The following is a 10,706-nucleotide window of genomic DNA, read 5'->3' as shown; positions in this document are numbered from 1 at the left end:
AGTCTACCCAGATTTAGTGAAGGAATGCTGAGTGCATGCAACTGTTATGCCTAAAGCAATTCTCTCCATAGTTCATGGTGAATTCTTCTCAATCACCGAACCCCTCATAAGGAAGTTATTTGGTTTGATGACTGTTGAATGTGTTACTGAAGCAACTCCTAGAACTGATTGGGAAGTTGTGTATGCTGAGATCTTTCAGAATGGACAGAAGTCAAAAGAAGTTAAGGGTCTGAAAACCATCTACAAGGTATGGACTAAGATTCTTCTGGGTTGCTTCTACCACAGAAAATTAACAAGTTCTTCAAACTTCGTCAACAAGGATCACCAATACATTATGTATTGTATTGGTAAACAAATCCAGGTGGGTCTTCCCTTCATCATCTTCAATCACTTGTGGCATGTTGTGAATGATTCAAGAGACGAAATTAGGCTGCAGTATCCAAACAAAATAAGGAATGTTATTCCTTTTGGGAGAACCCTCACAAATCTTCTGGTTTAAACCAAGATTGTTGAAAATATGGAGAACGCTGGCATAGTCAACAATCCTTACACCATTATTGGAAGTACTCTGAATGCTCTTACTCTGAAGAAAATGGGTATAATCAGGTTTATTGATTCTAATCCTCAAGCAAATCCAGAAGTTAGGACCAGAAGAGGTCCTGTTTTGGCTGATTTTGAGTTGTTCTTTAGAAATGAACAACCAGAAGTTATTGTTCGCTGCATCGCTATGCACAGAGAAGCTGGTTCTAATTGTGAACCTATTTGGATAAGCAAGCAGAAAGCTCTCACTACTAAGGATGGAGTTCCATAAATTGTTCATGAGAAAGAAAGGAGAACCAAAAGAAGGTTAGATCTTCCCACAATAAGTGAAGAGAAAAGGAATGATAAGAAAGCTGATGAACAGAATGAAGAAGATGAATCAGAAAAGAAGAAGCATAAGAATGATGATAAGAAAGAAGAAGAGAAAAGAAAGAAAAATAAGAAAGATAAGAAGAAGAAAGAGGAAGAAAAGAAAGAGTTTGTTGATGGAAGATACTACCATCCCATCACCAGTTGGAAGCCTCTTGAAAAGAAGGAGTTTGTTGATGAGCTTGCAGAAGAAGAGAATCCTTTGGCAATGGTTATGTGGACGCCACATCGCTACAAGGTTCTAACTGGAGATTTTCAGTTCTTATTCAACTGGCTAAGGGAGCATCCCTCTGAAAAAGAACCAAATATGGTATATCCAGAAGTTGAATACCCTCCAGAACCTGTTGCACCAACACCTCCAAAGAATCTAGCTGCAATTCTTGAAGGCCTAGAACATCCTGCTGAAGAAATTCCTGTTGAGGAAAATCATGGAGATGTTCTTATGGTTGAAGTTGCTGCAAATCCTCCTGCTATGGACAACAACTTTGATGTTGCTTCTGCTGGTCCTTCTGCTTCTGTGCTGATTAACACTATGAAGGAGCTCCAACATAATCAAGCTAACTTGGCTCTTCTTCTAGACAAGCAAGAGGATACAAATGTTGAGTTTAGATCCTTCATGCAGGATCAGAAGGAAGCTACAAGGAAACAAGTTGAAGAAACTGCAGAGATTAAGAACCTTCTGGCCGTCTTAGCTTCTAAGTTTAGCCAGTCGTAGTCTGTCTTGTGTCTTAGTGTGTTTTCTTGTTTTCTGCATCTGCTTGAATTGCATCTGTTTTTCTTGTATTGCCTATCTTCTGATGATTATCAATGCAAAATTATATGTTCTTTCTTCTCTCTGTGTGTTTTGTTCATCTGAATCTTTATGCTTTTTGATGTTATGACAAAAAAGGGGAGAAATATGATAATTGAAATTGATTTATAATATCAATTGCTGGGATTAAGTCTCAACATTTCCTAGCATTATTTGCAAGTTCTTCTGTCTTTGATAGTTTTGCAGGAATGAGATATTCTGGTCAAAGCTCAACATGAGAAGCAAATACATGGGGAAAAGCAATTCTAAGAAGAAGCATGCTCTTAGAGAATTGAAGCAAGCTTAGTGCTTTGAAGGTTCAGGATCAGAAGCAAGAAGAATGCTCTAACATGCTCTGTTACAATTGATTACAAAGGGAAATTCAAAGCTCTACAGCTGTCCAATGGAAGCTCTGAAGAGAAGCTCTTAATGTTCTGAAGTTCTATTCTACGTGAAAGTTTCAACTGAAATGGAAAAATACTCATGGAAGTCTTCTATTTATAAATTCTTCTAGTATTAATTTTAGGGGGAGATTTTTAATCTCAGGGGGAGACATATTCACACAATCAAATTATATGCTTATGCTATAACTATGTAATTGTCTTTGTTAATCTGATATTCTGGATACAAATTCATATCAATTATATATGTTTTTGTTATCATAAAAAAGGGGGAGATTGTTAGAACAAGATTTGTTCTGATCAATATTATATGTTTCGATGATAACATTATATATGAATTTTGTATAAGATAATGTGGTACTCTAATCCTTTGCATTTTCCCTTTCAGGAAATATATAAAGAGTATGCACAAATCAGCGCTCAGAAGCAACTGACTCAGAAGGTTCTGGATGGCTTCATCAGAACATGCTCGGGCAAGACATCAGAAGATGGTCAAGCATAATCAGAGCATGAACTGAAAGCATCAGAAGAATGAAGTCGGAAGCAGAAACTCTAAAGTTCTGATGGTATCACGCCCAAGCTCTTCAAAGTCATAAGACAAGAAGATGCTCTGCACCAAAGCTGTTGACTCTGATATTCAAACGTTGTTACATACAAAATCTGACTCCAGAAGAAAGTACAAGATGAAAGGCTGAAACGTCTAATCTCTGACTGACAAAAGGAACGTTAGAAGCTACAAAAGGCAAAGTCAGTAAAAGCAGCAAAAGCAAGGCTCAAGGTAGTTGACAAAAGTGAGAAACATTAAATGCAGCGCTGTACTATTTAGGCAAAGCATTAAATGCTCCCAACGGTCATTTCCTCTCAGCGCCTATAAATAGAAGTTCTGATCAAAAGCAAAGTAGAACACTTGTGCAAAATACTGAAACACTATTAAAATCAAAACTCACGAACTTCATCTTCAACCTCACAAACTCTTGCAATATTTAGTGAGTTTTAAGCTTAGAACTTAAGAGAAATATCACTATTGTGATTACAGCTTTATTAGAAGCAATCTATACTCTTGTAAACATTATTTTACATTATTTGTAAAAGGTTCCTAGAGTGATCAAGCTGTGATCTGTAGACTCTAGAAGACTTAGAAGGTTTCTAAGTGAAGAATTCCTAGAGTGATCAAGTTGTGATTTGTATACTCTAGAAGAATTAGAAGGTTTCTAAGTGGATAACCATTGTAATCAATTGGATTAAATCCTCAGTTGAGGTAAATCACTCTAAGGGGGTGGACTAGAGTAGTTTCTTTAACAACGAACCAGGATAAAAATAATTTTGTTCATTGTTTTTATCTTACAAGTTATTGAAGTCACACTTATTCAATCCCCTCTTTCTAAGTGTTTTTCTATCCTTCACTTTAGTTTTCTTTTTACGTTCTCTTTGCATTCTTTAGCTTTCATTTCAGAACCTCTAAAACAACTTTCGTCCTTTGCTGTTTTTCCTTTCAAACACTCTCATCTTTTCCAATGGCCTTCAACCAAATTGTTGATCAACTCCAACACCATAATGCCATCCCCTTGGTTGCTAGCATGAGTACTTTGCTCCTGAACCATGGTCCACAATTCTTTGTGCTAGAACATCCTCTGACTAACGAAGGCAAGCTGCGTATCTTTTGTTCACAGGTTCTACTCCCTTTCCTTCTTGAGGATAATGCTCATGGTTTAACAAGTTAGGGGTTTGTATTGGGTTTTCCCCCCGAGTTTTTTCTATTGGTACTTCTTCTTATATCATCTTGTCTTTGACCTCAATGAATTCCTCCAACTAGTCTCTTGACATTCTGTATCCTGAGGCCAATTGAGCTAAGTAATTAGCCTCTTGGTTGTCGACTCGTCTGATATGCTTGATCGACACATTATCAAACTTTTCCATCAAACACAATGTTGCGGCGACATATCTTACCAAGTTTTCTATAGTCTTTGGTTAATTGTTTCACTACTAGCTCTGAATCTCCTTTAATGTCCACATCTTTGATCCCTACATCTATTCATGAAAAAAAATGTGCAAGATGGGCAAGAAAATATTATCAATATTGAACTTCACTTGGGAATGAATTTTGAATCTGAGGAGATGGCTTATGACTTTTATAATGAGTACAGTAAAAGAATTGGATTTGGTATTCGTAGAGAATATGCAAATAAAAGTAGAATAGGTGGAGTTTTAACTTCAAGAAGATTCACGTTCTTTAAAGAAGGTATACGAAGTGTTGACAAAAGACGACATTAGGTTGAGGAACCTAGAGCAGAAACCAGAACGGATTGTCAAGCACGTGTGGGTATTTCACTTGATCAGAAGATAAGAAAATATAAAGTTGTTGACTTTCTGAAGCACAAGCATCACAAATTGTATTGGCAGATGAATCTGGAATAAGACCAAAGGATGTGCATGAATATATGTCCAAGCAAGTCGGGGGAATAGAGACTATTGGCTTTACAAGAAGAGATCTTAAGAATTACCTTCGAACCAAAAGAAGTCAATCGCTAGAGTATGGTGAAGTGGGTGCATTGATGATGTATTTCAAACAAGAAAATGAAAATCCCTCATTTTTTTATGATTTTCAAATGGATGTTGAAGAGCAAATAACAAATATATTTTAGGCGGATGCACAAATGATAAATGATTATGGTTACTTAGGTGATTTCATTACTTTTGACACCACATATAAGACAAATAAGGATTATCGACCGTTGGGAGTATTTGTTCGACTTAATAATCATAGACAAACAGTCATTTTTGGGGCAGCATTGCTATATGATGAAACAATCCCTTCTTTTTAGTGGTTATTTGAAACTTTTCTCCAAGCAATGGGTGGAGAAAAACCTAAAACCATTCTAACAGATCAAGATGCCGCAATGGCTAAGGCCATTTCTTTAGTTATGCCTGAAACATTTCATGGATTATGCACTTGGCATATAAGACAAAAAGCTCTAAAGCATGTGAACATCTATATCAAAAAAGTGTGAAGTTCAGTTCAGATTTTGAAGCATGCATAGATCTACATGAAAAGGAAGGTGAGTTTTTGAATATATGGAATTCTTTACCTGTTGAGCATAGTGTTTTGGAAGGTTTGTGGTTGCATTTGATTTTTCAACTGCGTGAAAAATGGGCATGGACTTATGTCCGAAAAACATTCACTACAGGTATGAGATATACTCAATTAAGTGAGAGTTTTAATGCTGAATTGAAAAATCATTTGAAGTCAGATTTAAATCTGGTATAATTTTGTATACATTTCAAAAGGGTTGTCAATGGTAAACGTAACAATGAGTGTGAACAGAATATGAGTCAAGACATAAGCTACCTAAATTGAAAATGAAGAAGGCTCATATGCTCATACAAGCTGGAAATGCTTACGCTCCAAGAATTTTTGAGGAGTTTCAAGAGAATGTGAGGAATATCAAGATACTTGCATAAAGAATTTGAATGAAGGTATGCATGTTGTTACAAACTATGGTAATGAAAAGGAGAGAATAGTAATGGGAAATTCTATGGAACAAAAAGTTTCTTGTGATTGTCGTAAATTTGAGACACATGGTATCTTATGTAGTCATTGCAGGTATTGATTTTTTTACCAACACACAATCCTTTTACAAAACAACACAGAAAATATTTTATGCATCACCCATATGCTTGTGCTTCTCCATAAGTGCCTATCAATGCATTTTTTCACAAACAAATAATCTTCATATCCATCTTTAATAACATACTCATGACTTTCTTTCCCATTTAAATTCAATCATATCAGCATATTTGCACATACACACAAGACTAAAGTTATAGCTTCAACACTAATCTCAACTCCCTTTATTCTTATCAGCTTAAACAACTTCATAGTTTTATCATAAAATCCACTGCGGCGGCGAGAAATTTGAGTTTATGGCGGAGAGAAGCAAAAGTTCACAGCGGCGGAGAGAAGCAAAAGTGCACGGCAGCGGAGAGAAGGAAAAATAATTTGCATGAGGTGGAGAAGAAGAAGAAGAAGAAGAAGAAGAAGAAGAAGAAGAAGAAAATGTGATTTTGGGTTCTCTAATTTAGGTTTGAGTGTTTTTAGCGTGTTTGAGTTGAGGAAGAAGTACAAAATTTGATTTTGGTATTTCCTGTTTTATTGCTAAAAAAATTACTTTAAACTTTTAATCTGCACCTTTAAAAAACTAATTGACACGTGTCGCATATCTAAACAAATAATCGGATAACAAGACATTTTGTTAAATGGAGCAGATACAGACTCTATTTGCAGCCTAATAATAACCCATAAATGAGATATTTAGATTAAGGGTTATGCTAGTCAGACCCCTCAGGACACTCTTTAAGGATACTAAATAAAAAAATATTCTTTATACTCCCTCCGTCCCACAATGAGTGATCCAGACTCTAGCACGCCATTTCACACATATTAAAAAAGTGTATAAAAGTAAGAGAAATAATATTGTTTTTACTATAGTACCATTATCATGTACTAGTAATATACCCGTGCGTCTGCACGGGTAAAAATTATTTAGTAGTGTAAAACTATATTGTAAATTAAGAGTTATGTTTATGTATATTTAGCTGCAAATTGAAATAAATATTTGTGTCTCAAATAAAGGTAATTGTTAATTAAAAAATATATATATTGCTGATAATGCCCCGTGAAAAAAATAAAAAATTTTGACATTTGAAAATAAGAATTTTATGTTTTAAATAAAGGTAAATGTTTATTAAAATAAAATACATAGCTGCAAATTGAAAATAAAAATTTCATGGCTCAAATAAAGGCAATTGTTAATTAAAAAAAAGATATTCTGCTGATAATGTCCCGTGAGAAAAATAAAAATTTTGACATTTGAAAATAAGAATTTTGTGTTTTAAATAAAGATAAATGATTATTAAAATAAAATATATATTTTGTTGACAGTGGCCCGTGAGAAAAAGAAAATAATTTGACATTAAAAATATAAATTTTGTGTCTCAAATAAAGACAAATGTTAATTAAAATAAAATAGGTGTGAGAAAATTTAAAAATATATTAATTAATATTTTTAATAATAGTAAATAAATAAAAATGATTTTATATAGTGTAAAATCTATCTAAATATAAATATAAATTTAAAATAAATTACTTAACTGTAAAATGAATAATAATAATAATTTAAATTCAATTGTATTAAATAATTTTATATAAAAATAAATAAAGAATTCGTAAGATAAAGAGAAAAAAAAAGGAAATTTTAATGTTTGAAAAAAAATTCATTGTGAAATTCAAACTTTAATGAAGTGGTTTTAGTGAAGAGAGAGAAAAAAGTTATTTAAAAGTGAAGTGAAAATGTGTTGAAATGGGAGGGTGGTGTAAGATGGTTTTAGTACATGTGACAACATGAGAAATGATGGGAAGGGTGGTGTAAGATGGTTCTAGTAACATACCCGTGCGTCCGCACGGGTATACAAAAATTAGTGTAGTATTATTTGAATAACATGAATAATATGGATAAAAGTAAATAATAAAAATATTTAGAGAATTGACTCAATAAGTTTACAAATCATACTACATCAAAAGAATAAGTGAAATAAGAAGGCAAAAAAACTTTTGACATACAAATTTTAACTGATTATGAATTTAACTGATCGTGTTCCGTTATAACATTTTTTTGCGTGAATTTAACTGATCGTGTCCCGTTACAAATTTTTGCATTAATTTAAATGATTAATATATTAATAGTATGATATAAATTAATTTTATTATGATTTTTTTTTTAATCTAATATGAACAATCCAAGCAAGCTTGTCTTCAAGCATAAAGAGATCATTGGAAACAGCCAAGCATCAATTACAATCTCATGTTCTAGGCATTGTAAGACATTGTAGGAGAGGTTCTAGAATATTTACTGTTGGAACGATTCTAGTCTGTAGGTTCTGATCGTACCTGATCAGAAGAATCGTCAAGGCAGCAATATCTGGCTTGAAGAGCAAGATGGGGGGGTACCTGCAAGGTCCTCCGATGCTTAAGTTAGTAGCTATCAGAGAATGAGGGTTGAGAGTGAAGAATGGAATACCTGACCCTCTAGTGAAAGAGGGTATTTATAGCCCCCAGCGCTGGGCCAAGGTTCCCTAATTGGGCCAAATCCAATTGGAGGCCCACGTGCTAGGGAACTGTCAGAACGTCCCGTGCTAGGGCTGAGTCAGCAGGAGACTCACGTTCTGGATGTGCATGGCGTAGGGTTCGGAGATGGTTGACCGAATCCTTTGCTGAAGCGTGACGCGTGGTCTACGCGCGTGGACAACTCTTGACGGTTACCCAGTAAATGGGCCCAAATGATTTGGGCCTGCTCGGCTAGTGTCTTCGCGCGTGGACAACTCTTGACGGTTGCCCAGTAATTTGGCCCAAATGACTTGGGCCTGCTCGGCTGGTGATAAGAGCTGGGCCTGCTCGGCCCAGTCTAGAACAGGAGCCCCCCAAGTCATTAGTCTTGTAAGGGTGATGACTTTAACTAGGAGGTTAGCCGAGCACGAGCACGAGCAACGGTTTTCAACGGTGAGCTCCTCGTATGCTTAGGTCGACGGGGAGAGGAGTCGCTGCAGGTCATGAGACCGAATGGTGATCGGCCGGTGTCCATGGGAGCCGGGGAGGCGTTGTCCCTTGGTTTTCACTTGACACGTTTCGGTTACCATCTGTCAGCGCGATTGACAGGTGTCAGCTGTGTAGGTTGTCATTATTTCTGCGCCGTTTTTAGGGATGAAAGTAGACTGCGCCCTTTGGAGTTCCCAAGATGCTTCGGGACACGTGGCCTCTTTTTGTGGATGGAGCCGCCTTTGGGGTGTAGGCAATGATGGCGCCTCCTAGGCTGCCTAGGCCATCATGACACCCTTTGGCCTTTTTCCCTATATAAGGAGTGAGGAGATCACTCATTTGTCACTTAACATTTTTCAAACCTTCAAGATTCGTTCACTGCTCTCCTCCTCGTCTCGTACATCTCTTCTCCGCTCCTTCAAGTAAGTTCCTCGTCTTCTTCTTGTTTTTATTTAAGTTTCATGTATTAGTTTTGAGTGCGGCGGGCATGATTGATGAGTGTATCGAGCAAGGTTCATGAATTAGCCGAGTAGCTCTAGAAAATAATCGTTTCTCCCATGCGTTTGCCGAGTGAGATTTGAGTGAACGGGGCAAGAATGTTTGAATGAGACGTCTAGCCTTTAGGATTAATTAAGAGTAGTTTGAATGCCACGAGCAGTGGGGGTTGTCTGTCTCGGTGAGGATATGAGTTTGCCGGGGAGGTTAACGTGCCTACCGTCCTCCGCTGTATGCGACGACTTTATTCTGTGGGCGCATTAGCTCGTCGGTCATTCGGTGATTGGCGGGATTCTCTTCATCCCTTTTCCTCGCCCTTTCACTTGACTTGCGGTGGAAGGGTGGATTTGACCAGTCGAATTCACTGTTTCCTCTGCTTTTCAGGTAAATGGCCGACGAGAACAAGGACGATATCGTCTTCGACATTTCAGACGGGGATGAAGCTGTTGGTTCGCAAGGGGACATTCCCATCGTCGAGACCTCCCCGAGGGAACTTGAAGAATGGGTGGCCGTTGCTCCGAGGATGATTACATTGCGTTTCTCGACGAGTCCTAAGGAAGCTTTTAACGTTATCGAGGACCTTGACCAGGACGAGGAGCCTTCTTGGGGCGCCTTTGTGCCCAAGTCTCACCAGAGGATCTGTTCGCAATTCCCTGGTCCTCGCTTCGCTATGTATGAGTTCGTCTTTAAGGAGGTCGGCCTTCGACTCCCATTCACTTGTTTGCAGCGGAGCGTCTTCGGTTGGCTGCGCCTGTGCCCGTCCCAGCTTCATCCCAACGCTTTCGCGTTCTTAAGGGCTTTTGAAGTTGTATGTGGTTTTTTGGAGGTCGAAGCGACTCTGCCTCTTTTCTTCAGGGTATTTCATTTGCAGAGGTTGCGTGACCCGGATGGCAAGTGGAGTTGGGTGTCTTTTAAGCAGCCGAAGAAGCTGTTCGCCATTTATCAGGACTCTATCAAGCATTTCAAGAGTCGGTATTTTTTGGTTAAGCCACTTATCCCTGATGCCGAGAACCATTTGTTCGAGGAGCGCGAGTATATCGAGGACGGAGTGAAGAAGGTAGGTCCATCTGCTCGGTTCCCGCTGGAGTGGCAGCCTGATCACTTTGAGCGTGGGACTGACTATTACATCTTCCGGGATGAGGATCTCAATGAGCGGGATACAGGGGGGTACCAGCGGCTCACATCTTTCGTGGACGGGTTTAGACCGGCCGTATGTACGTATCCTAACGGGGATCCCCTATTCGAGGAAGATGGAGGCCCCATGCTGGAGCCTCGGTATATCAACACCAAAGCTGTCCTCGAGTGCGGAAGTTACGGGGACGCGATGATTTTGTTAGGTGAGATAGCTATTTCTTGTTCGAGCAATATCCCTTTGGTTCTAACTCTTTATTTTGCAGGAAAAATGGCCGACCTGCATGACAAAGTTGTGAAGATGAGGGCAAAGAACAAGGCGGCTGTCAAGCTGACCGTGAAGCGGACGCGGGTCGAGGAGGTTAAAGCGGCTGCTGCGGGTGCCCCCGAC

The 10,706-nt window shown here is 38.1% G+C and overlaps 1 pseudogene; it reads left to right on the top strand.

Moving 5' to 3' along the window:
- Nucleotides 1-4,134: 4,134 nt before the first annotated feature.
- On the top strand, nt 4,135-5,708 carry LOC131597383 (protein FAR1-RELATED SEQUENCE 5-like; annotated as a pseudogene).
- Nucleotides 5,709-10,706: the final 4,998 nt, after the last annotated feature.

The sequence above is a fragment of the Vicia villosa genome, linkage group LG4 (assembly GCF_029867415.1).
Source record: "Vicia villosa cultivar HV-30 ecotype Madison, WI linkage group LG4, Vvil1.0, whole genome shotgun sequence".
Classification (NCBI taxonomy): Eukaryota; Viridiplantae; Streptophyta; class Magnoliopsida; order Fabales; family Fabaceae; genus Vicia; species Vicia villosa.
This window is presented reverse-complemented; position numbering and strand designations above follow the sequence as displayed.